At 48.8% G+C, this 27,664-nt stretch overlaps 1 long non-coding RNA gene across 1 annotated transcript; it reads right to left on the reverse strand.

Annotated features, from left to right (window-relative positions):
• Positions 1 to 14,425: 14,425 nt before the first annotated feature.
• LOC309868743 lies at positions 14,426 to 15,997 on the reverse strand. The gene is made up of 2 exons (XR_014313827.1): positions 15,688 to 15,997; positions 14,426 to 14,880 (listed from the first exon to the last, which is right to left on the reverse strand). It is a non-coding gene; the product is annotated as an uncharacterized lncRNA (long non-coding RNA).
• Between the last annotated feature and the right edge of the window lie 11,667 nt (positions 15,998 to 27,664).

Below are 27,664 nucleotides of genomic sequence, written 5' to 3' on the forward strand. Positions count from 1 at the left end.
AAAGCACGTCCATAGTGCTCAGCATACAGGAAGCTTTCAGTAAGTGCCATTCTTCCTTCCTTCTCCTCCTCCTCCTCCTTCTTCCTATTTCTATTAATAATAATGGGTATTTTCTTAAGCAGTTACTATGGACCAGGCACTGTGCTAAATTTGCTATCTCATTTGAGCCTTACAATATGGCTATAAGGAAGTTGTTGTGGATCCACTTTTTACACAAGGGGAAGCTGAGGGGGGCCCAGGAGGCTAGCTATAGACCACATTGGGAAAGCCAGGATTCCAGTCAGACTGGCCTGACTCCAAAGTGGGTGCTCTGAACTCCTTCAGTTCTTTGCTTGTGGCAGACGGGGCACTGGCTGTGAGGATGGGCTGAGTTTAGCAGGGAGCGCCGGTGAGATGCGGGACTGAGTGCAGGCAGGACCTACAGTCACCTGGGTTTTGCTACTTGGCTTAGCAGGTTCTTGTTCTCATCAACAGCAAGCTGTAACCCAGTGGTTCTCAAACATTCTGGTCTCAGGATCCCTTTATGCTCTTAACCATTATTATTAAAATCTCAAAGAACTTTTTAAAATATGGGTTATATCTATTGATATTTACCTTATTAGAAATTAAAACTGGCGTGCCTGGGTGGCTCCGTGGGTTGAAGCCTCTGCCTTCAGCTCGGGTCCTGATCCCAGGGTCCTGGGATCGAGCCCGGCATAGGGCTCTCTGCTCAGCAGGGAGCCTGCTTCCTCCTCTCTCTCTGCCTGCCTCTCTGCCTACTTGTGATCTCTGTCAAATAAATAAATTTTTAAAAATTAGGAAAAAAAAAGAAATTAAAACTGAAACCTTCTAGGAATCTTTTTAAAGTCATAATAATGAATCCATTACATGTTAACGTAACTAACTTTTCAGGAAGAATAACTATATTTCCCAAAACAATTTAGTGAGAAGAATGTCACCATTTCACGTGGAGGCAAATCTCTTTAATGTCTAGCTTCATAGAGAACGAATGGATTGTCGTACCTGTTTCCACATTCAATTTGTTGCAATACACTGTTTTGGTTGAAGTATATGAAGTGCATAAACTCATGCAACTAAGTAGCTGGGAGAGGCAGGACCTCTCGCAGAGCTCCTGAAAAGGTTTCCAAGAATCCCCAGGGATCTCTGAACCACATTTTAAGACCCATTGATGTAACCGTCGAAGCTAACCAGCAGAAGCTACTCCCTAACACTTATACTGGATACTGTATTAGCTCATTAGTGGTGCTTCTAACTCCAAAACTTATCATCATTTCACTTGATTCCATGCTGTATTTGGAATGTGTCATCCTAGGCAACTTACTCAATTTTTCTATACCATAGATTAACCGACAGAAAGATAGACATATACATACGTAAATGTGATGTATGCCGTATATATTCATTGTTTTTTAGTATGAAAGTGTGGAGTAAAATACAAATTTATAAATAAAATGGACTTCCTGTGTTTAGCATTGTTTGAGATGGCAGCTTAGCTTTTATTGTCAGTCTTGTGTTTCTGGAGGGGAAACTGAGCGAAAGAGGGTGATGTGACTTGCTGAAGATGACATGCTCAGCAAGTGGTGGACAGTAGAGTCGCACTCCTGTCCTCTAACTTCTAGACCTGTACTTACCCACTCAGAAGCATTCTCTCTAGAGACATGGCTATGTAACATGTGTATGGAAGGTGGATGTGGGTCAAGCACAAACTCTTCCTGGAAGTATGAGGTGATTGTATTTATCCGAATATATTTATGTGTGAGAGGAGAAAACTCTCTTGTACCTGCGTGCAGAGATATAGTTTTGTTAAGAGGTACAAGGCATTAGCCTGACAGTGTTTTTCCCTCCTCACCAAACTCTCCATGTGTCTGTGGTCCTAGGCTTGATCTGTCCATTGCCAGGAATATTTCTTCCTTCTAGTTCTCCTGTTGGTGTGTAAGGTCTCACTGTGGGTGTGTTAAGTGCCCAGATCTTCACATGAGCACACAGAATGGGTGTCACAATCTGATATACCCTTCTTTATCTTCCCCCGAACATCATGTCTCACACATCTTTTCAAAATAAGTGATCTACAAGTGTCCAACCAAGGGAAGCATAGCTGTGTGAACCGGGCTGTGTCTCTGTGTAGATGCAAATGTAGAGCCCTTGGGTATCCACATACTTGTCTGGGTAAGCCCCATGCAAATGTATGAGCAACTGGAGTCTCAGTTCTTTCATTAATCTGATAAGTATTTATGCACAAATTCTATGTTTTATGGCTGTGGAGGCTCATGTTTATGCAGGATCCAATGAGAAGAACCTTCGGTAGGAAGTCAGGCTGCCTGAATTCTAGTCAGAGCTTTCTGTTTCCACTTGCCATAAGCAACTTCCTTATCCAGTGAGAGCCTCCACTTCCTCAGCCACATAATGGGGGGTAATAATTATCATCTCAGCTACGACTCTGGATGGGGAGTGTACTGAGGAAATAGAAGGAGATGACTGAGTGAACAAGATCCTTTTTTTTTTTTTAAGATTTTATTTATTTATTTGACAAAGATTACAAGTAGGCAGAGAGACAGGCAGAGAGAGAGAGAGAGAGAGAGAGAGGAAAGGAAGCAGGCTCCCTGCTGAGCAGAGACCCTGATGCGGGGCTTGATCCCAGGACCCTGAGATCATGACCTGAGCCGAAGGCAGAGGCTTAACCCACTGAGCCACCCAGGCGCCCCAAGATCCTTTTTTTTACTACCAAAAAGCTTAGGGCATCTGGGAGTTGCAGAGAGTTAAGCCTGCTTCCACCTGCCTCTGCCTACTTGTGATCTTTCTCCCTGTCAAATAAATAAATAAAAAATCATGGGGCGCCTGGGTGGTTCAGTGGGTTAAAGCCTCTGCCTTCAGCTCAGGTCATGATCCCAAGGTACTGGGATCAAGCCCTGCATCGAGCTCTCTGCTCAGCAGGGAGCCTGCTTCCTCCTCTCTCTCTGCCTGTCTCTTTGTCTACTTGTGATCTCTCTCTGTCAAATAAATAAATAAAATCCTAAAAAAAATTTTTTTAAAAATAAAAAAAAAATCTTTTTAAAAAAGTCCAAACACAATAGTAGAGAAAATAATTTAATCAAGCACTCATATACCCATCACCTCACTTTAACAATGATCAACACATGACCAATCTAATTTTATCTACATTGAACCCAACACTACCTCATATATTTTAAAACAAATCTTAGATGTTGTGTCATTTCTCCTATGAACAGTTCAATAAATACCTCTAAAAAATAAAGACATTTTTTGTATAACATACCCACAATATCACTATCATACCCACCTAAAAATTTTTTTAGTAAAATTTGTTAGCTTTTAAAGATTGGTGAAATGTTATTAACAATGCAGATCTGCTGACTCCCTTGTGCTTCATGCTCAGAGTTGATGAATGTCAATAAGGGAAAATGAGTAGAATAGGGAGGAAAAGATGCGGTTTCCTTTTTTTATTTCAATCTTGAAATCCCACTTCACCTCCAGACACTCCCCTCAACTCATTAGGTCCATTAGAAATGGGCTGACAGGGGACCCTGGAGGTCTAGAGCTGATGGAAGCAGCCAAGGGTCTGCAGGCCCTTGGAAGATACTGGAGACCTCATTTTGGAAGAAAATAGCTGTTGAGCCAGAAGGAATCTGAGCAGAGGGCCTGCCCAACCATTCTCCAGCATCAGATTTCATCCTTGGCTTGCCAGGCAAACTTCACAATGTCTGAAGTCTCACTGGAGTTACTGATATCCAAAGACATGCAGATACGTACATGTGATAACATCCCCTTACAGAAACCCAAAAGGAGATATGCACAGAGGCACAGGCAAATCCACTTGCCTGTACACAGACCACGTACAAATGCAAACATGTGAACACTCAGAGACAGATGCAAATATATAAGTACATATCAGCAAATTTAGCCACGTGGGAAAACACAGAGACACAAATCCAAACATTCAGACATATTTGAATATGCAGGGATACAAATGATGTTCTGAAACAAAAATACAAAAATCCAAATACATGGAACGCCTGGGTGACTCAGTTGGTTAAGCAGCTGCCTTCGGCTCAGGTCATGATCCTGGCATCCTGGGATCGAGTCCCACATCAGGCTCCTTGCTCGGCGGGGAGCCTGCTTCTCCCTCTGCCTCTGCCTGCCATTCTGTCTGCCTGTGCTCACTCTCTCCCCTCTCTCTGATAAATAAATAAAATCTTAAAAAAAAAAAATCCAAATACAAGTCTGGATGCATGCAGATATCTATTGGGCTGCTTTTACTCATCACCATTTAATAGGACCAAGTCCATTCTAGCTGGCTCTTTCCCTCTCATCCCATCAAACGGGTCAAATATCAGCCAAAGCTACAATCTGTGTCACATTCACTCAGATATGCACCAGAGACAAGTCATCCCAAGGTCCTTCCACTGCCCCTGGCAGCACAAATTCTCTCTCCACCCAGTCTTCTCTCCCCAAAAGACAAGGCTAGGGGTACTGTGGCATGGTATGTATGCGTGTGTGAGACCATAATGACACTCATGTCTTTGTCCTAGGAAGTCTGCTCATTAAGAAGGGGAAGGGAAGGGGTACCTGGGTGGCTCAGTCATTAAGTGTCTGCCTTCAGCTCAGGTCATGATCCCAGGATCCTGGGGTAGATCCCTGCATTGGGCTCCCTGCTCAGCGGGAAGCCTGCTTCTCCCTCTCCCATTTCCCCTGCTTGTGTTCCCTTTCTTTCTATATCTCTCTATGTCAAATAAATAAATATAATCTTAAAAAAAAAAAAAAAAAGAAGGAGCGCCTGGGTGGCTCAATGGGTTAAGCCTCTGCCTTAGGCTCGGGTCATGATCTCAGGGTCCTGGGTCCTCTGCTCAGCAGGGAGCCTGCTTACCCCCCCTCTCTCTGCCTGTTGCTCTGCCTACTTGTGATCTCTCTCTCTGTCAAATAAATAAATAAAAATATAAAAAAAAAAAAAAGAAGGGGAAGGATACTGGCCATGTACAGACTCTAAGTCAGCTCAGACTGTCAGGGGAACATTGCTTTGCCTACACTGTCTTATAGGTAGAGGTGGACTGATTCTTCACTAAATTGGTTAACCCAAGTGGGTATTTTGGCATCTTACAGACATGGCCTGAGACTTCTTTCTCTGGGCTTGAGTGAGGCTATGTCAGTCATCTGGGTTTGACTCTCTTTTTTTTTTTTTTTAATAAGATTTTTATTTATTTATTTGACAGAGGGAGAGATCACAAGTAGGCAGAGAGGCAGGCAGAGAGAGGAAGGGAAGCAGGCTCCCTGCTGAGCAGAGAGCCCGATGCGGGGCTCAGTCCCAGAACCCTGGGATCATGACCTGAGCTGAAGGCAGAGGCTTTAACCCACTGAGCCACCCAGGCGCCCCATGGGTTTGACTCTTTTAATGAATTTACCAATCCGTTCAAAGAATAAAGGCGATGGTGCTAAGTGGATCAGACTGTGGTTGGCTAGGCCTTGCATGGCCACAGAGTGATTCTAAATCAAAAAGGGTGGCCAGAATCTGACAATTAAAAAAAAAAATCCATCAATTAAGTAGAGATAACCAGTGGGGCTATTTGGCACTATGTTCACCGGAACCAGTCAACTGACTAAAATGTCCTCATTTCATCCAATTTTCGAGAGATGTAGCCACAGCCACAGTATCTGAGTCAAGGAACCCAAATATGTTTGTGTTGAAAGCTGAATCAACACTGGCATTTAGGGTAGGGAATGGGCTATGTAAGTGACTGTACATTTTTGGAAGGACAAAGCTGTGGTGCAGGGCTGTGTGTATGATTGGATGAGGACAGGTATCTGGAATTGTGCCCATTAACAGCCAACATCACTGACAAGGAAATCAAAATTGTTTAGTATAACCAGTGCTTTCCCTTTACATGGAATCATGGGATGTTAGGTATAGAAGGGACTTCTGAGCTCATGTGGAAACTGAGGCATGGGCAGTTTTAAATGTCCAAGATCATCCAGCAAATTATCAGATATTTGAGATATACTTAGGTACTAAGTGTCTCTAGGAAAACAATAACAAAGTACCAGAGACCAGGTGGCTTGAACAATAGAAATGTATTTTTTCAGAGTTCAGGAGGTTTACGAGTCCAAAATCAAGGTGTTGGCAGGGTTGGTTTCTTTCTTTTTGTTTCTCTAAGATTTTATTTATCTGAGAGAGAGACAGGGAGAGACAGAGAGAGAATGCACAAGCCAGGGGAGGGGCAGAGGGAAAGGGAGGAGCAGACTCCCAGCTGAGCAGGCAGCCTGATGTGGGACTCAATCCCAGGATACTGGGATCATGACCTGAGTTGAAGGCAGACGGTTAACCACTTAACTGGCTGAGCCACCCAGGTAGGCAGAGTTGGTTTCTTTGAGGGTCTCTCTCCTCATCTTATAGATGGTCTGCTTCATATGGTCTTGGCTTCACGTAGTCTTTCCTCTATGTCTGTGGCCTAACTTCCTCTTCTTATAAGCAGACCAGTGAGACTGGGTCAAGGCCCACATGTATGACTGCGCTTTGCTTAGTTACTTTTTCAAAACCCCTATCTCTAAATACAGTCACCTTTGTGGTATTGGGGGGTTAGGATGTCAACATATGAATTTGGGGAGGAACATAATTCAGCCTATAACAGACACCAAGACTCTAGGGACTCCCAGTCCAGTGCTGTTGTGCCCATATCAGACTAGTAAGAGAGCTAGTGGATTTTGTTCCTGAATTGGTTCCATTTTGTTTTGTTTCTTAGGGATGAGGGAGCAGTTTAGGGCCAACAGGAGATTTAAAATTGCTTCCCAGGGCAAAGGCCCAATGGGAAACTGAGTGAGCCCTGCCTGATGAATCTAGGATTCTATACTATATTATAAATATAGTATATATTTATATGAGAAGTATACAGTCTATATATATATATATATATATATATATATATATATATATTACTATATATATAGTAATATAAACTACATATATAGTTTATACTACTGACTGTTAGATATATCCATAAGTAAGCAACCAGCTATTTGGTATATAGGAGAGACCAAGGTCTAAGTCTTGTTTCCTAGAGGTAGAAGACAGACGACCACCACCAAATACTGGGAAAAGTAACAAGAATCTTCGGCTTGGAAGGAACTCTGTGAGGTTAACTTGACCATATCAGGGGGATGAGAATTTACCTGGTTCATTCAGACTTGACAGATGTCTGAAGACTCTCAGGGCTGGCAAGTTCTTCCTTATGGATAATCAGCATTCCTCAGAAGCTGCAATCCGTTCCTTGACCTTCAGTCCTCAGAATTAGACAATAAGACAGGTTTCTTTCTTTTTTTTTTTTTTTCCTTTGAAACTTGAGGAAGTTTTAACAGCATATTAAGGAAACATGTCTATTCAACACAGCCTCTTTCCTCATATGAGACTGGAGGGTGGGGAAACCAGAGGTAAAAACAAAACAAAACAAAACAAAACAAAACAAAACAAAAACCAACAATCGTGCTTACCCCTTTGCTTGCTGCCTGAGACCTTCAGCCCCTCTCCAGGCCCCGGCCAGCTCTATGGAGTGGTGCAGAAATAAGGGGAACAGAGAGGTCGTCTAACTTCACAGAAATCACAGGTGGGCTCTAGTGGGATTAGGGAGCATGGTAAGGGTATGTGACCAGGCAGGAGAGCCTACATCATCGTGATGGCTGTTGGCGCCTGTGCTGTATGCCAGGCAAAGCCAGCTTGGATCCTGGGATTTAGAGGGAGCAAGTTAAAAAATATCTAGCTGAAGGGCAAAGAGAGGCAGATGCTGCATGGCCTTAGGGATCGAAATACCTGGGTTCTGGTCTCTGTCTGAGCCTCAGTTTCCCTTCCTTCACAGTGAAGTGGTTAGATTAGGTCATCACTAAGATCCTTCCAGCTCTGAGCAAACACTAGAGGATGCTGGGGGGCAGGGAAGGAATACTCTTTGTAGAAAATCAAATGATGGACTATGTGTCTCCGTGAACCAAACCAGGCACAGAAAACTCTCCATCTTCATTCCAGAGTTGGTGGGGGGTGGGGGAGAGGGGGTGTTAGCTGTGGTGTCTCCTCATTTGACAACTCAACCTTTTCCACAGGGTCCCTGCAGGCGCACAGTGGGGAGCTGTTTCCCTGAGGGACCCTGCCCCTGAGGGGAGGAAGGCAAAGACAAGATGGGGCAGGACGATGGGAGGGTATATGCCTGATGCTAGCAGTCAGGTAAAGGCAGAGAAATGAGCCCCCTATCTGCTTAGTTTCAAATATCAGAATAAAGGGATCCAATTTTATAGCTTTCATCTGAAGTTAACAGATAATGAGATGCAGGATTAGCATTATGCAGTGAAGCAGTTTAAAGGCCCTGGGAAAACTCCGTTTCCCCCTCCCCAATTATCTTGCCACTGAAATGCCTTGAGTCCCACCATTAGAGCACATGGTGTTAAGTGTAGTCCTCTGCTGATCACATCCTTTCACATACAAAAGCACCACTGGGTGCTTTATCAAGCAGGGATAGAACCAGAAAGGCAGTGCTTGGTGGAGGATGCTCCAGGAGTGAGGGGTTCTGAAGATTAATCTCTAGATACTTCTCCAGTTGAATGTCACGAGAAAGCTAGACTCTGCCTGGGGAAGTGTGAACTCAAGGACTCCTCTAGAAGGTCCCAAAGGCCTGAACTATGGGGATATTTCTAGTCTTGGGAAAGGGGTAGGCTCCACGTGGTGAGGGTAATCCTTATGTGAGAGATCACAGGGGCTGCCAGGAAAACTGAATTCAGAGAGACGAAAATGCCAAGAGCATACATGCACTTGGATTGGCCACTGTAGAAGCCCAGTGTAGAAGTGAGCCCCCTTCTGCCTGGCCACAGGATGTAAAACTATTTCAGGAAAACACACAAACACACACATACACACACACACACCAGTTTCATTTCCATGATTATCTGCTTTTTAGCTAATCCAGGGGCATGACTTGGAAGAGTTAAAACACAGCAGATGGGGAAATCTGGTTCGAACCTGGCTTTGCAACCTTGGGCAGGTGACTTAACTTTTCTCAGATTACATTTCCTCCTCAAATTTAGGATAAAGCACCTGGCATATAGTCATCTTTAGAAACAGAAGTGATTGAAGTTATGAATTATTGAGGGGGCTTCAAGACACTCTCCATAAATTGGAACTAAGTCATGGAATGAATTACTGCCGTGTTTAGAACAAATCAGAAGCCCACATCTTGACAACTCATGCATAATGTTCTTTTTACCTGGATGAGTCTAGTTTCTTTCCAACTTTATTTTATCTCTCAAGATCTGCTAATAAATGGTACACAAAATGTTCTGGGCTCCTCTAAGCAGCCTGGAAACCTTAGGTTTGGGGTGAGGATAGCTTTATCCACAGACAGATTGGATGGCTGCCTCCATGAAAAGGGTTAAGAAAGATTATAAACTACCCTCACACAAATTTATGTCATGCTGCCTGCCACAGGTCTGAAACTCCACCGTTATGGCTATTTCCCTCGATCTGAGCAGTGGCTCCTGAAGACCTACACCAAAAAGCGTGGTTTCCCAGGAGAATATTTATGCAGACACCCTGGTGGCTTCTTAATCTGGCTATCTGGTTTTTGCCCAGTAGAGGTTAGAGTGGGACTCCAGACAAGTAAGTTTTGATAGGACTGGGGACATGAAAGGGCCAGAGGCAGACAGTGGAGAATATGGGCAACAGAAAAGCATGAGGATTATAGAAAGAGGAAAAGACACCAAATGGGTTATGGGACCCACCAAAAATGTCAGCTATGCCAACTGTGGTTTGGAGAGCTAAGAAGCAGATTCAATGCTAACATTTTATATTGACTCTTTATAGCCAGCTTATCTTTATATTGACTCTACCTGGCTCTCGTGTTCTCCAGCCTTGACTTGCTTCTTCCCAGGAGTGATGTGTACTTGGGCAGAGAGATGGAAAGCTGAGCTCAGTGCCAGGGTAGTCTGAGCAGCAACACCCCGGATCTCAATGACAGGCCAAGAGGCTCCGTCTGTGATTAAGCCTGTCATGTTATTGGCTGTAGTTCTCTGCCCTGGGTTGGGGCAAAGGAAATGAGCAACAACGAGTGTGCTCTGCAGATCCCTGGGGCTCCAGGGGGCTTTTTAGGTGGTCGGAGAGACCAGTTAGAATCTGTCATCCAAAAACGTGTCTGGCTTGTGTTTTCATTATAATCTCTGAGAAGATATGGATTCTTCTTTAAAAGTGAAAAGAAATGAATATTTTAAAAAGTATAGCCATTATCATGATTATTCACTCAGGAAAAAATATGTTTGTGAATATGTATGCATCTGTAAATTTATATATATATAGATATATACACACAAGCACCTGTCTTCCTACCTTCCTTCCTTCTTTTCCATTCTTTTCTCGTTGCTGAAAGAGGCCAGTGGGATATCTGAGGCCCGGCCTCTCTAAAGTCTGGCCTGAACAACATGAAAGCCCCCAGTATGGATGTTTCCTTTGCAGGACCCACATACTCCTACACGAGACTTCGATGTTCTGGCATCATGGCGGCAACCACCCCCTCTCTAACCCATCTGCCTCTAAACCCTATGCTGGTAATTTCTGCCCCCAAAAGAGCAGTCAGAGAGGCAAGAGTTTGGTTCCTCCCACACCATCCTCATCATTGCTATAATGTCAGGGAAACAGCACTAATACCCAGAACTCTCTGGGGCTCAGCTACTGTCCTCCCCAACCTTTCCTCCCCCAAATGATGGGGAAGCTTTCTTAACAGGGATGGAAAAAAACTGCAGACAGGAGAGGAGAAGTGGGAAAGCGGAGATTGTGCTAAACAGGTGTAAACACAGGGAGGGGCTCTGTAAATGTTTCCTCTCTGAGAGGGGGACTTTGTGGATGGGAGGAGGAGGAGCTGAAGGGTGGTAATTAGCTTATTACTGTTTCCCCCGGGTGTTGTGAGAATTCCTTAGGAGACACTTGTAAAAAAGCAGAGGGAAGACAGTAAATACACATCTAATGATATGCTAAATAAATTATTATTGTTATTATTATGACTATTATCATAACAATTGCAACTTGCTCCTTGCATCCACTTTTCCACTAGAGATGGGAATTGGTCCCCCTACAGCCAGGCCTGCATGCTGCCAATATGCCCCCATTCTCCACCACTCCCCCAGAGACTGGTGGAGTAGCAGGGCAGTGTAGACCAGGCTTCCATGAACAGCCACTCCTAGATTCTGCAGGAGAGCAGTTTGGCCCAAGCAAGGCCTGGTCCTGGTGCCTGCTCTAGTAAAGGTACGAAGAAGGGCAGAGAACTGCCTGACTCCTAAGAAAAGGCACTCAGGGAGGGCCAAAGCAAAGGTAGACAACTGGAAATGGGTCACAGAAAGAAGGGGGAAGTATCCAAATTAGAGGATCCTCAACCCAGAGGTCTCAGGCTTCCTGGGCTCTGCATCATCCCAGTCCCCGTGAACAACACTGTGCGTATGTATATTTTGCTGGGGAGAAGGCAGGTTGTTTTTATCTGCTTCTCAAAGGTGGTTTGGGACCCAGAAACAGCTAAGAGCCATTACAGCCCAGACAAAGGGACCCAGGACCCTTTAGGATCAACGAGGTAGGGTGAGGGTTTCTCCATTTCCTGTCTTTTGGCCAAGGATAATCATCATCTGAACCCGTAGGTTCTGAGGTCTATAGCAGCTGCCCCCAACCTACGCCAATGTGGCCAGAGCCCAGACATCTGCCTGGAGTCCTGCTTCGGGCAAACATATGTAAATGCTGCCTGCTCCCCCACCCCCCTCTCCCTCTAAGCATTTCTTTAGGGAAAGTACCCACCATCTCCGTGGGCATTAGGCGTTCTGGGGAGGGAAGAGGGCGTGTCTCAGGAGGAAACGGTCAGAGTTTGGGGGACTAGAAATGAGGCTCCAGACATGGGCAGAATGTCCCTAAAGACTCTTATGGAAAAAAGGAACCAAATCTGGGAGAGTCTTCCTGCTCCAAGCCTGGTGGGAGAGGGAAGGCCAAGACCCTCACTGGATAGAGAAAGTGCCCATCCCACCCAGCTCATTGCCCGTGACCCGCCCATCCCCAGAGTCCCCTCTTCCACAGGGACCAAAGCTTCAGGGAATGTTGACAATTTTAAAAAGAACTATACGAAATAACCCAATTAGGAGATATTAATGAATCAGAAAATTTGGTAAGTTTTTCCAGTTAAAAAAATTTCTTAAAACCCTCAGTCATTCTGATGCCTTCGGTAATATCCCTGGAGCCTGGCTGAGGCACAAGGCCTTTCCTTCTGCCAGGGTTCTTGTCTAATGCTGATTTATTTTTGTTTTATTTATGTATTTCTTAATGGACCAAGTAGTGGTTCCTCTTTGGGCCTCTCAGGCTGACGGGCAACACTTTCCCAGCTCAGGGCCCAGCTCCGGTTTAGTTTTCAAACACTTGGGGGTCTGAGGAGCCAGGAGGCTGGGGTGGGGGTCTGAGGTGTTCCAGGGAGGTAGAGCCTGGCTCTGGTGCTTATTCCACCTCTCACTCCCCCATTTCAGCTCTGGCTGCTCTCCACTGGGCACTAACCCCTGTCCATGGGCTCCTGCCGGGGCACCTAGGTGCCGGTTAGCCCGCAGCAGTGGCCCACAGAAGGGAGATGGCCTCTGCCAAAGGCAGCTGCTCTGATCGCCATTCAATTGACCTCAGGTACCAGGCCACCCCTCTGGGCCAGGCAGCAGAGTCCCTGTTCTGGAGAAGCCCTGATCCGAAGGGCAGAGCTGTGTGGAAGGTGACACTTGGCATTTAACCCCAGGCCAGGGCTCTTCATTCCCTTCCCAGCATCCTAGATATCTAGTGGCCGGCCACTGATGTGGAGTGTAGGGAAACCTCCGCAAACCAAACCATTGAGCAGAGAGGTTTGTGACTCCCTGTTTTTTTTTTTAAAAAAAAAAAAAAAAAAGAACTGGGACCAGGAGAAAAATGTCTTTTCTCCTGGGATGGCTGGTGGCAAGGGAGGAATTGCAGAGCCTGGAGCCTGTGGTGCCTGGAAGGAGGCTGGTGAGAAAGCCGGGTAGCTGTGAGCTGGGGGGGACCGGGAATGAGCTCTAGAAGTGTCAATCCACGTTCCCCACTTATTGAAGTCAAATTCTCCCATAAAGGCCCAGGGCAGTGCTGTTAGAGAGTTGGAGGGTATAGCCTTCTGTACCCAGAGCAGAGGGAGCCCCAAGTTGGGGAGCAACAGAGAAGGAGCTGTCCAGTAGAACAGAACTAGGCTCCAGGGGACTGGGCCTCAGAGAAGGGGGGTGAGGAAGGCTTCCTGAAGCTCCCATCAGAAGAAGCCCAACCCTTGAAAATTTATCCCTCAATCCACCAGGCTCCTGCCACACAGGCCCCACACAGGCCCCCCCAGGAGTACAGGAGGCCCAGGTGAAAGCGAGCTTTATTTTGCCATAATACACTACCTGGCTTTCCTGGCCCTATTCCCAGAGGCAGCGGCAGTGAAAGTACACCCCCCTCCTCGCCTCTGAAACCTACTCTTTGAGACCCCGAAACTAGGATTCAAGAGCAATGTGCCCAGAATGCTGGAGGGGCTAGGTGGCAGCTGCCCTTTAGTGCCCCAAAGCCCACCTGAGGGTCTGCTCCCTCAGCGGAGAGCTGGAATGGATCTCTAGGTCATAGTACTGTTCACTGCCTACCCGTCCATAAGACCCAGTGACCATCTGCACCTGCTCCTCACAAAACCAGTCCCCCATCTTCAGGTGGCTGCCCTGTGTGTGTCTACCCCTTTCCCGCCTGTCTGTTCCAGCCATGCCCCAATCACCTTCCCTGCACCTCTTCTCCTTGAGGCTGCCTATGTTCTGTTTACCCTTCAGTCAACTCCATCCCTCTGCAAGTAAAGAACTCTGCTAGCTGATTTCCTAGATGGCCAGATCCTGCTTTTCCATTGCTTCTCCGGCAATATTTCCATGAACAAGTCTCTCTCAGCCCCTACGTATAAATATGTCTGTACAGAGATAGACTGGTCTGAGCCCCAATACACACACATCACAAGGTAATTACACCCTTATATACATACAGATATCTCCTCGGAGTTATATTCGCCAAGTGTCTATAACTCTACAGAGAGATAGCAGCATGTACATATAGGACTGTAATTACTTATGTCTATTTTTATAACTATGTAGTTATAAATAGATATGCCTATATATAGTGATAATAATATAGAACTATCTCCATATCCATATATGGCTCTGAGTGAATGTTCTAACTACTCTATATCACAATCAATAAGTATATATCTCCTGATCCATAATTCCAACCATATACATTTATCTATATAGCTGCTCAGAGATATAAATCTGTCAGGATATCAAATGTCCATAAAACTGGATGGCTATAAGAGAGTCGTATATCTCCTCATATATAAATCTGCTTCTGTAACTATTGTATATGCACAAATACAATGGAAATAATTATATTTTCCTCCAGCATAAATCTGTAAATACAAGCACAGCACATTTAGGGATGGTTAGAGATAGAGCAATATTTTCTAGACATCAGTCTGTCAATAGAACCACCAGTGCCTCCAAACAGAGAGAGTTATAGTGGGGGTTATAAATAAAGTCTCCAGATGAGAACGGATCAGTAGAACTAGAAGTAAACACAGCTCTAAGCTGGCCTGCCTTCTCCTCCTCCTTCTTCTCCTTCTTCTTCAAGATATTCTTCAAGTGAGCACGCTTTACATATGACAGGGTGCAGAGGGGTCTGGGTACAGCTATTCCCCACCCCAACACACAAGGAGGGTTGGAGGTAGCTAGGCTTTGGGAAACCATCCAGGAGTGGCTGGGGGGCAGTCCAGGAGCCCCCATTGTGTTAGTCTCCAGGTGGTTGAGAGATCCGGCAAATGGAGAGGCCTAAGGGAGAAAAATGGAGAGTCTGGCTTGAGTCACTTTGCCCCTTCTTAGGCCCCCAATCCTTGCACCAGGGAAGCCCGACCAGGCATCTGAGTGTGGCAAGGGCAAGAGGGGCACGGAGACCGGCCCGGGAGAAGGGGGCTGCGGGTGGGCGGGCTGGGGAGGCCGAGATTTAGCCCCGGCCTCTCTGGCACCTCATCGCCCAGGGCAGCCGCCTCGCATCGGCGGCCGCCTGGAACCCAGGATCTGGGCTATGTCCGCTCACCCTGCGCTCAAGAGCTGCGACCCGGGTGTGTTTCATTTTATTAGTATTTTGTCCAACTGGTTATCACAGTGTTCCCCCTCCTCGTGTGGTGTTCAAATGCAAGTCTGCCCGGGTTCCCTTTTGAATCTTTGTGTGTGCTTCGGTCTTAAAGAAGTGACTCAGTGGAAAGTGTAGGTCTCCGTCCCTTTCAGACCAGATGGGTCACCGGCTGTTGAAAAAGAATCAAAACCTCTGAAAAGGTTCGTGACTTAAATCTTTTAAAAGTTCTCACGCTTGTTGGTTATGGTCATCCCCCCCCTCTTTTCTTTTCCTTTTAAAAAGTTGGCTAATTTGTGGTTTTTATATTTATTCTTGGATTTCTTTCTTTCTTTGCTTTCTTTTTTCTTTTTCTTTCAGTACAATTGTTTTTAAAGGGGGGTATTTCGTTAGACCCGAAACTGTGGGGAGGCTTTCTCTTTGGCGAGTGTCCTATCCCTACGCATCTGCCTCTCCCTCACCCCAGCCACAATAAATACATTAATATGATTATCAGAAAATTGTACCTGGAGAAAATGAGGTGGACGTGGAAGAATCCGGGATCGTGGTCTTCGCTTCCTTTATGGCAATCCGCTCGCTCCAAGCCCGCGAAGGAAAATTCAGCGCGCCTCAAATCCTTCCTCCTCCTCCTCCTTCTTCTATTCTTTTTGTTGTTGTTGTTGTTGTTGTTGTTGTTTGTGTGGTTTGAAAAGCCCCTAGAAAGGGAACTTTCCCTGGGCCTACCGGAAACCCCGGCCCTGCTCTCCCCTCTCTCGGGCGGCCATAAATGTTTTTCTGCTTCTGTCCATACCCGGCGGCACGTCCTCCCCGGGCACTTCTGTTGCCCGAGTGTTTAGGACCCTGGTTCTGGCCATCGCCTCATCTGCCCCCCCCCATCCTCCCCCTCACTGTGACCCTCTTTGCTTGCCCTCCTCTTTAAAACAAGGGCTCCAGAGGCTCCCCAAAGCCACAATTCACCCCCATATGTGGGATCCCTCCCCCGATCGCACAAAGCAAAAGCCGGAGAAAACGTAGCAGGAAAGGGTGGCCTCCGGGGGCTCTCCCTCTCCTCCTCGGCCAGAGGACCTTGTCTGGAGAGGGGGTTCCTAAATCCAGCCCTCCAAGGGCTTAGGAAGAAGCTAACTTCCTTCCTTCCTCCCTTGTCTTCCCCTCCGATGCTGTGATCCCGACTCCTTCCCCGGCCCCTCCTCAAAATATCTCCTCTTGCATTTTATTGTTATCCTGCTAGGGAGGGACTGTTAACTACTGTTTTATTGTTATTTATTATTTATTGTTTTTATGATTGTTGTTAGAGATTTGTTCGCAGGGTTCAGGGGACAGCCACCAGGCCCAGAGGGAGGCCTGCTTGTCACACAGGCACACAGGCGCGCGCGCGCACACGCACACACACACGCACACCTAGCACAGTGTGCACACCCGCAGATACTTGCCCACGGGTGCCTGCTAGATGCGGCCCCCGCACAGCAGTTCATAGGAAGCTTTTCCCCCAACCCAGCTCGCAAACGGCACACTGCCCACGCACACCAGCGTCCAGGCGCAACCCCCACCCCAGCCCCAGCCCAATGCCCCAAACCACACACCCCGAGCTTGTAAGGAAAGCAAAAGACTTAGGAACCCACTTGCAAAGATCCCTTCTCTCCCACAATCTGGAGGGGTGAGTCAGGCCTCTGTCTCTTTCCCCCAGTCTCTCTCTCCTTTCTCTTTTTTTTTCTCCTTGTTTACAGCTTCAGAGAGCTCAAGGCCCATAAATCTTGAGGGGCCTACAGAGCGCAGAACACATTTGTATGCATCGTTAGGGCTCGCTAATACCTAAGCCCATTAACGAGCGTGTATGCGCGTGGTTTCCGGTGTGTATTAACTTATAGTTAAATTCTGGAGGAAAGGGCATTGTGAATTAACATATACCAAATCCATCACCGGCTTTTGTCATATCATATTAGTCAGCCATGGGTTTGGGGGAGCGGGTTGCCTGAGTCAGGGTGTACCCACCCTCCAAACTTTCTGGAGCAAGTCTGAGGATGGGTTTGGGGGAAGAGGAGACACCTCTACCTCCGCCGGGGTCCTTCAGATCCCCCCCCCCCCCCCCCCGCCAGAGGCCGCACACCTGCGGGATGGTGCCGGGAGACGGGTCCCGGAGGCCGGCGGCGGAGGGAGGCGGGCGAGGGGGAAGGCCTCGCTGGCGGCAGGACGGGACTGTGCTGGGGTCGCTTGGGCCGTCTGGTTTCCGCTTTCGAATAAAAAGGAGAGAAAAGGCAAGCGGGGTCGCTAAACTTTAATTAAGCCAAAGAGGAGACGACGGGGGGAGGAAAAAAAATACAAACGATCCGAGGAGGAGGATCCCGAAGGCCAAGGAAAGGAAGCGAGGCCGATGGGCGCGGAAAGCCTGGAGACTTCTGCAGAGGGCTAAAAGCTGGGCCTTTTTTCCACCCTCCCTAACCCGCCGGTCGAGGAGGTTCATTCTAGCCCTCTGATAAATACACAAATACATAACATTTAAGACAAAAGATTTTTGTTTTTAAGAGAAAGGGGGAGAAAAGGAAAAGAAAGAAAAGGTTAAAAGGAAAAGGAAAAGAAAATCCTAATTATATGGCATGTTCCAGCCAGGTGTTCCGGGTTCCAGCGACTCAGATCCTACTGGAACCCTAAGGATCTGTATAATTGGGCCCGTACAGACAGAGATGAAAGATGCCAGTTCTAAAGAGAAAAGGGAGAGTGGAAGGTCCATCTCTTGGGGTCCTGTAGAAAATGCCGGAGACAAGCTAAATTATTGTGTCCATGTGCATCCCGTTGCCTATTTAAATACAGCAAGCCGGGCGGGGAGGGGGTGCGGGGCTGGAGCTGCAGAGCCGAGTGCGGGCGGCGGGAGAGAGCACGCCCCCCCCCCCCCCCCCCCCGCCTGCGCGAGAGCAGCTCGGGGCCTCCGGGCGAGGGTAGCGCGGGCCAGGGCCGAGCGGGCCGGGGGCGGGGGCCAGGGGGCCGGGGGAGGGGAAGCGGAGGCGGGCCCTCCCCGGGCACTGTGAACTTTAGCTGGGCCGCCGCCTGTCAGCCCCAGAAAGCGTTAAAGGTGCAGCAGCCCGCGCCAGCCTCCGCAGCCGCCTTTGTACGCGTGATTTATGACTTCAATCTTGGTTCACCGAGAGTTCACACGGCTTTCGCTGCTGTTGAAGGTTAAAAGATGGTCTTCGCTTGACAAGTGGGACTATTGAAAATTCCTTCTTCTTCAGATTTTTTTTTTTTTAAGAAGCTAAGAGCGGAGACTCAGAAGAGAGAAAATTTGGGGGGGGAGGGGACAGAAGTTGCAGGTGGAGGCAAATGGTAGATCAGGAAAGTTTGTCCCCCCTACATTTAGGATTTTTTCGTAGCTAGGATTTGGGAGTATGTTGGGGAGCCAAGTAGAGAATAGGAGAGGCTAGGGAAGGGATTTCATGAGCTCTGGAGGTCAAAGGAGTGGCATTCTGAAAAACGCAAGCCGTGCTTCCACAGTTAGTTATCTGGATAATTTGGATCACAGCTAACTGGTCCTCCTCTTGAGAGCAAAAGTGGGGCCAGGGAAGGAGCTTGGAGGAAAGGGTGGATATGTGTTCATGGGAGTAGATGCCCACCAACAATGCTGCCCTGACCCCCTCCCTAGCCTGGTAGCAGGCTTTCAAGTGCGGCCCGGGTACCTACAGGTTTGGAAGAGAGTGCGGTTAAGTCCCAACTGTCAACGCCCTTCATCCTGAGTTGTCGCCTGACATGCAGATTTGATGCAATTGCTAAGGCTGATGGGAAAGCCATAGAATTGGGACTGGAAGCTCTTTCTAATGCTAGATCCCCTGGGCCACTGGCCGCTTGCTCCTTCTTCCTTCTAGTATTTCGAAGAAAGTGGTTCCACAGCAGAGATGGTGGTCAAAGATCTCCCGGTGGCCAGAAGATAAGGCCCCTTTGTGGTCTACAACATTAAGTATTTGGAAGAAAAAAAATCTCTCCCTGAGCGAGAGAAAGGAGATCTCCTGGAGCTGTGAAGCTCTGAGTGGCTCTTTGAGGTTCCTTTAAGATATTTAAAAATCCCACTGAGGTGGAAATTTGGGCTTGTGGGCAATGGGGAGGAGAGCAACAAAGAGCTGGGTCTGGTGATGGGCATGCCTGCTCAGCCCTGTTTAGACCCCACCACCAAGACTGATGCTATGTACAGGTCTTCTCAGGAAGTTAGAGTCAGCCCCTCAAATCCAGATTCTTGAGCCAATGGCATCCCCACTAGAAGCGGTGCTCCCTGTTTCCCTTCCCCCCTAGAGTTGGAAGGCCTTCCACCACTATGAGGGCTCCTAGACAATCCCTGTAAGAATGGAGGAAGGAGAAGGAGAAGAACCAGAAAGATGGGACACCCATCTCTCCCTGACACCCAGTGCCAGCTCCTCCCATGGGGCCCCCTGCTGAGCAGGCAGAAGGGAACAAAGACCCCAGAAACCCAGAGTCCAGGTCCTGAGGTCTCTTTGGCAGGGATGACCCTCTGGCCTCTGGAAGAACAGAGGAGAAGTGTGGGCCTGTGTGTGGAACCCTGTGTGCGGGTTAGCTGTTCGAAGGAATCAGCCAAGTACACTAATGAATCTCTTCCATGTTCTGGTTGGGAAGCAGAAGAATGAACTTAAGGGCCTCTAGAAGTAATAGCTGCAATGAAGTCCCCTTCCCACCCCTTCTAGCTGAATTCCTCCCTGGGAAATAATTTCAGCGGGCTTGTGCTTATCTGCAAGTCTGGGGTAATTATGAATTATTAATTCATAATTAAGACTGTTGATTGTGACCATTGCTCTCTAGTGGGCTCATTTATTTCCTTCTCCTCTGTGAAGCACAGGGTAGCCTCTGTTAGCCCCTGCCCTCAGAAAAAGCAAACTGAGGCCTGGAAAGCAGCCCTTGAACTCGGCCCCTATGTGGAAGGGTGGCCTCACTACTGGTCAGGTCATGCTGTACCCCCACAGAGTATCTTCACTCAATAAACCTCCTCCCACTAATGCCAGAGTTCAAAGTGCTTTGCAGGCTTGGCTCCTAGAAAGGTAGAGTGAGGACTGCTGATGAGACTCCAGCCAGGGAAGCAGCTTGGCCAAGTCTGGGAGGAGACAGCAGTTCAGGCCTCTTGGCAGGACTCCCAGGGGCAAGAACCCAAGTATTGTGGCATCAGGGGTGGGCCCTCTGCCTTCCCCTGCCGTAGGAGATGCTGGTCTCCCTCAGCCCTCTGGAGACCCCCCACCCCAGTACATACCCGGCTCCTTTTGCTGACCTCCCTTTCCCCCCACCCCACTCCCCTTCGAGATATACCACACTCTGGGATATTTGGGGGCGGGGAAATGGGATCTGCCAGTTGTTTCACATCTGTAAGGGCATAGAGAGGGAGAAAATTGTATCCTGTGAGATAATTTCCATCTGAATCCCTGCCTGCAGCTCACCTCCCTCTGCACTAAGACATTCTCTTCATCCCCTCTTCCCTCCTTCCCTGCCCTCTGAAAATGCTGATGGGGACCTGACCAGGGTCAGCTCCCACACCTGCATCTAGAGAGACAGAAGTAAAAAACCGAGGGACAGGGTTCAAACCTCTTACTTCCCCTACTATTCCTCAAACCCAGATCAACACCCCAGTCCAGGGCCCTCTCCCCACTTCCCGCAACTCTGCCTCATGGAAATAAAGCCCTTCCCCCCTCCCTGAGGCCAGGACCACTCTAAGAATTTTGCTCTAGGAACACCGCCACCTTTCATAGGACATTTGGGGACCCAACTCCCATGCCTCTCTCAGTGCCTGTCTGGTCCAGAGGGAACCATTGGCCCCGCCAGCACATGGCCACTTCCTGTCCCAGTGGCGCAGTCCATGGAGACTTCTCAGCTGCCATCCCAAACCTCCGCACCCTCCTCCAGTCACTCCAGCACCCTTGCGCTCCCACAAGCCAGAAGGCAGGTAGGAAGCCCATCTAGAGAGTCCCCTGGAGTTGGCGAGCATATTTTAATTTACTGTTTGATGGCAAATAAAGAGACCTTGGGAAAAAGGGAAGGAGCAACTGTGCCTGGTGACCTCCCCACCCGCCCCTCCTCTGGACATTGGCTTTCTCCATGAAACAGTGAGCTGTTGTTCTTGGACAACTATTCCCCACCATCTCCGTTCGAAGGGTTTGAGTTTCACCCTCCGTTCACCCCCATTAATCACCCCAGCAGCTAAACATCACCCAGCCCCCTCTGGCCCTTTCTCTTCTTCTTGCCCTTAGTATTCATGGCGGGCTTTCCTCACTGTGGAGTGCCTCACAAAGACCCCTCCTCCGACGCAAGGTCCCTCCCCCTTTCCAGCTACCCAGTCCTCGGTGGGCACCGCTCACCTTCCCCAACCTTCTGACTGCCAGCTTCCACTCTTGAACCCCGTTCCCCAGCTTTTGCCCCTGCCACTGCCCATTCCCTCCCCACCCCCTCCTCCTGGTAGCTCATGGCATCCCCACATCCCTCTGCCGTCTCTCCCACCCACCATCCTCTTTCCTCCCTGTTCCATCCACATGTATCCTTCTCCTTATTTCTCTTGTCCTTCCCCTGCCCAAGAACTTCCTTAGGCCCTTCCCATCCGAGCACTTCCCTTCCAGCCTGGAGAAGCTGAGAGGCCGAGTAGCCCAGTGGTTAAAACCACAGGCTTGGGATTCAAATCCCAGGATCTGTCACCTGCTAGTCCGTACAACCTTAAGCAGATTACTTAACCTCTCTGAGCCATCCATAAAATGGACATACCGACTGACCTTATAGAGTTGTTGTGTAGATCAGATTAAATTTTATTTGCATAGATCCGAGCATTCAGCAGGGGCTTGATAAATGGTAGCTATTAATATTAGAGGCTTCTTGTAAAGGAGAATAAAGGATGCTCTTCAGTTTCCAATAAAAGTGAAGGAATTGGCCCCTCCACCACCTGAAAGGGAGGGATAAAAGTTACATAGCCTTGCAGATAAGCAGGGCCCCTTCCCCAGGCAGCCATCTTCTGTTAGCCCTTGAGGGGGGTGTCTCATCTTTTGCTGCACATTGGAACCCTCTGAAGAGCTTGAAAAAAAAAACACTGATGCCTGGATTCCACCTCCAGAAGTCCTAATTTGGTTGGTCCAGAGTGGTGCTCAGGCATCTGACTTGTAAAAACTCAGGGGAGCCTGAAGTTGAAGGACGGGCCGGAGGAGGTGATATGGAGGTGAGAGGCCACTACTTCGCCCTTGCTTTGTGCATCAGCAGAGAGCAGGAAGGGAAGGATGCAAGGCCTGGAACTGCTTTGTGTTGTGGGCACTTCCTCAGCCCTTGCCTACCTGGCTTCACTGGGGGAGGGTGTCATTTAGGATGGGCTTCTCTGGACCCCTCAGAATTTTAGAGACTCATCTTTTCCACTTCTTACCATTGCTAGGATTTTGAAAGGGGCCACCCCAAGAGGAAATAGGGAATTGGACAAGACCTCTCAGGGGCCCCTTTCTCTTCAGAACAGCATATGGTCCCAGACCACCAGTGACAGCGGCCAAGGCAGCTGGTAGGGAAATTTGTAGTTACATAGTAAATGGAATTTCTACCTGGTTGCTACAATAATAGGCCAAGCAATTAGGATACAAGTTTCCTGGATCTTTTCCTATATTTCCAAAAAGATAAATCACCCCCAGAAACAGAATCTGCATATTGTAATTAACTGATAAATATTTCATGCCTGGTTCAAACTTTCTCCTCTTCTATTTAATGGCCACAAACTTGAGCACAGAAGAAACAGGGGAGTGAGGAGAGGGAGGGAAGGGAGGCCCACATAGGCTTTGGGGAGGGAGAGACTGTCTCAGCTGCTGCTTTATTTACTTTCCTCCTGTTCCTTTAAGGAAACATTGCTCACCTGGAGAAAATTGGGTTCCAGGTGGTTGAGGGTGTGATGTGGGCCTGTTGGCCTCAGTCCTGACCTCCCCCAGGAGAGGCCAGTCTCTGGTGACCCCAGGGCCACTGGGAGCAACAGACTTTGGACTCCAAGGGCCCACTGTTTGAATATAAGTGCTGTTCTGCCATTTATTAACTGGTTGGCTTAAGACAAATTTATTTAATTTTCTGAAACTCAGTTTCCTCATCTGTGAAATAGGCATGGCCATCTTTTCCTTGTAGGGTTGCCTGTGCCAGCACATTCTCCCGTGCACGCTAACTATTATTATCAGTGGGAACAATTTGTAATAAATAGTCTCCCCATTGCCTTGTACCCCTTCCCTTGCCCTGTTCCACCCGTGTGAAGGGCACCTAAGTAATGGGACGCTACTGTGAATATGACAAACGCCTATCTCATTCAGAAGAGCCCTCTGAAAGGAGTGTATTATTATCACCATTTATTGTTGTGTTATGCACATGCGGGGCTGGGACCTGTGAAACCTCTCAGTATCTTCCCAGGGGCTAAGTGCTGAAGAGCACACACCGTGTAGTCTTCTGGTTGGGCTCTGCCATTTCCCATCTAGCTGTAGATGCAGCATAAGCTACTTCAATTAACTGAAGTCTCAGTTTCTACATCTGTAAATTGGAAATATTCAGGGTACTTACCTGGAAGGTCACAGTGAGAAATGCACATACAGGGCCTGGCTCAGTGCTGGCACACGGTAGGCGCCCAGTAAACATTAGTCAGCATCCCCGTCATCCTGCCATCGTCATCACCATCACCATTACACCACCAGTGACTCCCAGGGCCATGGTGGTGGCTCCCAGCCTTTGGTGGTGTTGGGAGGCTAAGTGTGTGTGAGGGTTCTCCACAGGCCACAGAGCAACTCTCTCATTAACTCCCCCTTCCCCCACCCCCACACTTCGGTACCCAGGACTTGGGAAAAAGGACACTAAACAGATTATGACTCCATTTGGGGAATTAAATCAAAACTCAGGACTAACTCAATTTGGCCTCTGACGAGAGAGAAAGGTTAAAAGGGAGTAAGGAGGCGTCTGGGTGTGCTCTCAGAATGGTAATTGCTTCTGGATCCTTGCCCCTGGCCCCTTTGCAAGGCCAGCGCCCAAAGGGGTTCCCTTGGGGCAGAAGAGGACTAGAGGAGCCTTAGAACTATGTGTCCCCTGGAAGGAGACACATAGTGTGAGGGGGTTGGGAAATTGTTCAAGAACATTTCCCCAAGAAGGATCCTCTCCTCACAACCCTGAGTCAGGCTAGCCAGGGATTGAAGGGGATCCCAAGACCAGATGGGGAATGAGGCTTAGGCGGCTGGGCGGGGCCTCAGTAGGACGGAGGAGGAGTCCTGCTGGAGGAAGTCACCTCCCTGGTGACTCTCTTTAAAGAGGACTAAGCAAGGCTGACATTGCCATCTCTCACATTCAGATATATTTCTTAGACACCCCAAAACATTATGACACACATCCATGCGGAAACATATATTATGTATCTGGATAGCCACCCAGCTGTCATTCAGCTTGGTACCTTGGCCCGGATTATTCCGAGCACTGTGAACTATAAATAAAATCAATCTCGAGGTGAGCGTGAGGGTAATTAACCCTCAGTTATTTCCGCCTTCCCTGCTAACACTCTCCATCCGCGGATAGAACATTATTTACCATTATGCAGAAGGGGAAACTGAGGTTCAAGGATATGAGCCAGTAGCTTGTTCGGAATCACAGTTGCAGTGTAGGATCCAAGGATGATTCCAGAACAGAAGCCGAGGTCTCCGAATGAGATAGGGCAGGGAAAGCCCCCACCTCAGTCTTGACCCCGAGGCCTCAGGCTTCCCCAGAGCCGGCTGTGCTGGGGGCAGCGCTACGGAGGGAGGGACTCCCGGGCTCGCCAAACAGGGGGCCTCAGGCGAGAGCGTCGCCAGCGCGTCCTCATTCCGCGATTACTGTCAGGGGACCATCCATCAGCGCCGCCCAGAACGCTCGGCCCAGACTGCCCGCCGCCCGCCGGGGTCTCTCCAGATCGCATTAGCGAGGGGCGAGGGCGCGCTGCGGCACCACCGTGGGGCGGGGGACCTGGGCAGGCCTGGGGCTGCTCTGGAACGCTCCCCTCCTCCCAGATCCCGCCCTGGCATCCAAGGACGTGGAGGCGCGCGCTAGGTCCGGTGAGTGGCGGGGTGGGAAACCCAAACCCACAGGCTCCAGCGAGGGGGCCCGGGTGAGACTGGGGGTGGGGGGCGTGCGGGGAGGAACGGCCAGAAGCAGAAAGAGAAACACCTGGGAAGGGGTAAACAGGAGCAAACTGTCTGGCACAGGGTGGGGTTAGGGGGTGCTGAACAGGGAGTGCAGAGAACGGGGCTGCTGGGGAGAGAGGGGCTTGGGGGAGGACTGGGGAGAAAAGAAGCGGTGCAGGAGGAGATAATTTGGAAGGAACAAAGGAGAACAACCAAACGGGTTGGAGGGAAGCTTAGAGATAAGCTATTACAGCCCCTTCACTTAACACTGGGAGAAACTGAGGCCCAGGCAGGGGAAGCCCTTATCTAAGACCCACTCCAGCTGCTGCAGGCTGGCTGGGCTGAATGGCTCACTCATTCAGTCAAGGCTTGGGCATTGAATATCTGCTCTGTGCTAGGATTGGGGCTGCCTACATAGATGGGAGACCTGTTCCTGCCCTCTAGAAGCTGCAATCTTTCCTGGGCTGAGAGCAGGGTCTGAGCACCCAGAGGAGTTCAGGAGGGGTTCTGGGAGCCCCACTTCTTCTGGCCACTCAGCCCCCCTTGCTCTCTGCTGTTCTGCTTCCTTCCTGCCATGTGGCCGCTCCATAGAAGAACCCCATCCTTTACTTTCCACAGTACTCCCCTGGAGCTGAGATAGGTGCTTGGAAGTTTGGCCACCTTGTTCTGCCTCCCATGGGCCACAGGCTAGACCTGAAAGCCAGGCCTTTATCGCCAGCTCATTAGTCTTCCGGGGATGGGCAACCCCATGCACCACCGCACCACCACAGTGAGATCGAAGCAAGCTGGTAGGCGGGAGGGAGGTCTGTACACGAAGCGCTTCCATGTTCCGCAGCCTGGAGTCATCCTTTTGTTGCCACTCTAAAGCAGCTGTCCTTCCTGAGGACACCAGGAGAATACAGCTGACACCATCTTCTAGGGAAGGACTTGTCCTCTTCTGTCAGATTCTCTAGTGCCCTATGAGAGGCTTTGTGCCACTCATGTGAGCAGTTTCAGAGAACTTTGTCATCACCCAGAGGGTTTGTGGTCTAGACACAGATGAATTGACACCTCCCTGGCTTCCCCCAGTCCCTGCCAGCATCATGGAGTCCCCACATCCTTTGCCACCCTGGACCATCTCCTTTCTCCTTCCTCCTACCTCTGGGAGAACTGAGTGGTTCCCTCTAATCTCCCACAAGCTCTCTCCTTAAGCCTGTTCCCTGATACAGAAAGTGCCTCCTTATATCCAAACTTGTTCCCTCCTTCCCCAAGGAAGGACCTATTCATCATCCCTTTGTCCATCATCATCCCTTTGACTTGACTTGGGATTTTGTCATGACCAAAGCAGAAACGATGCATCTTTTCCACAAAAATCCCTCTCTCCCAGTGATTCTCGCCCAGTTCTCAGTAGCCAGGCAGGGAGTAGGGACAACCTTCCTCCAAGGGCTCTGGAAACTTCTCTTTCCTCTATCGGAAACAAACTCCTATATACTCTGAGGTTGTGGTGGTTGTTTTGACAAAGGGAGCAGGAGTGCCTGGAAGACACAGTTGGGTAAGTGTCCAGCTCTTGGTTTCGGCTCAGGGTGTGCTGTCGGGGTCACGAGAGTCCCACCTTGGGCTCCACGCTCAGCATGGAGTCTGCTTTTGATTCTTTCTCCCTCTCTCTCTGTCCCTCCCACCCACTCTCTCTCAAATAAATAAATACATTTAAAAAAAAAAAAAAGGGACCAGCTTTCATACACAGCCCAGGTTGTATTTATAAGAAAGAAAATGGGAGTTTCCAATCCCAGAATCTTAGCCTCTGTGCCAGTCCCCAGAGTGGTGTGGGGCTGGAGAAGGGAGAGACATGAGCAGAGCAGGACATGAGCAGATTCTCAGGGATAGGGCCCCTAGAGGGTAAGACACTCCTGAACTTCCAGATCAAAGACCCACAGACAAATTTCAGCATTACTCCTTCATGCAGGCCAAGCCATGCCCTCAGGATCTAGTCTAGTGGAAAAGCCTGGCTCTCTCCGCAGCCACTGACACTTTATCCAGAGGAAGATGTCAGGAGCAGGGCTGGGAGCTGAGAGGTTGGGAGTAGACAAGAAATTCTTCCAAGGGCATGTAGATGAGGGGGTGGAGCGCCCAGCCCAGCAAAGCATCCAAGGAAGGAGGCCTTGGCAATAACTCTCTGTGTTTCCGTACTAATTCCACGTACATTTTCTCATGTGATCCTTTGTGCGGGGTTCAGCGTTGGCACAGAATACATGCTTGTTGTACAAATGGATGAATGAAGAGCCGTGGGAGGAAGGTCACGATCCTCAATTATAGATGAAGAAACAGAGGCACTGAAAGGTTCAATGACTTGCTCAAGGTCACATGTCTTGTCAGGGACAGGACCAAATTGCAGGGG

Source organism: Mustela nivalis (genome assembly GCF_964662115.1).
Source record: "Mustela nivalis genome assembly, chromosome: 7".
In the NCBI taxonomy this organism is placed as follows: Eukaryota; Metazoa; Chordata; class Mammalia; order Carnivora; family Mustelidae; genus Mustela; species Mustela nivalis.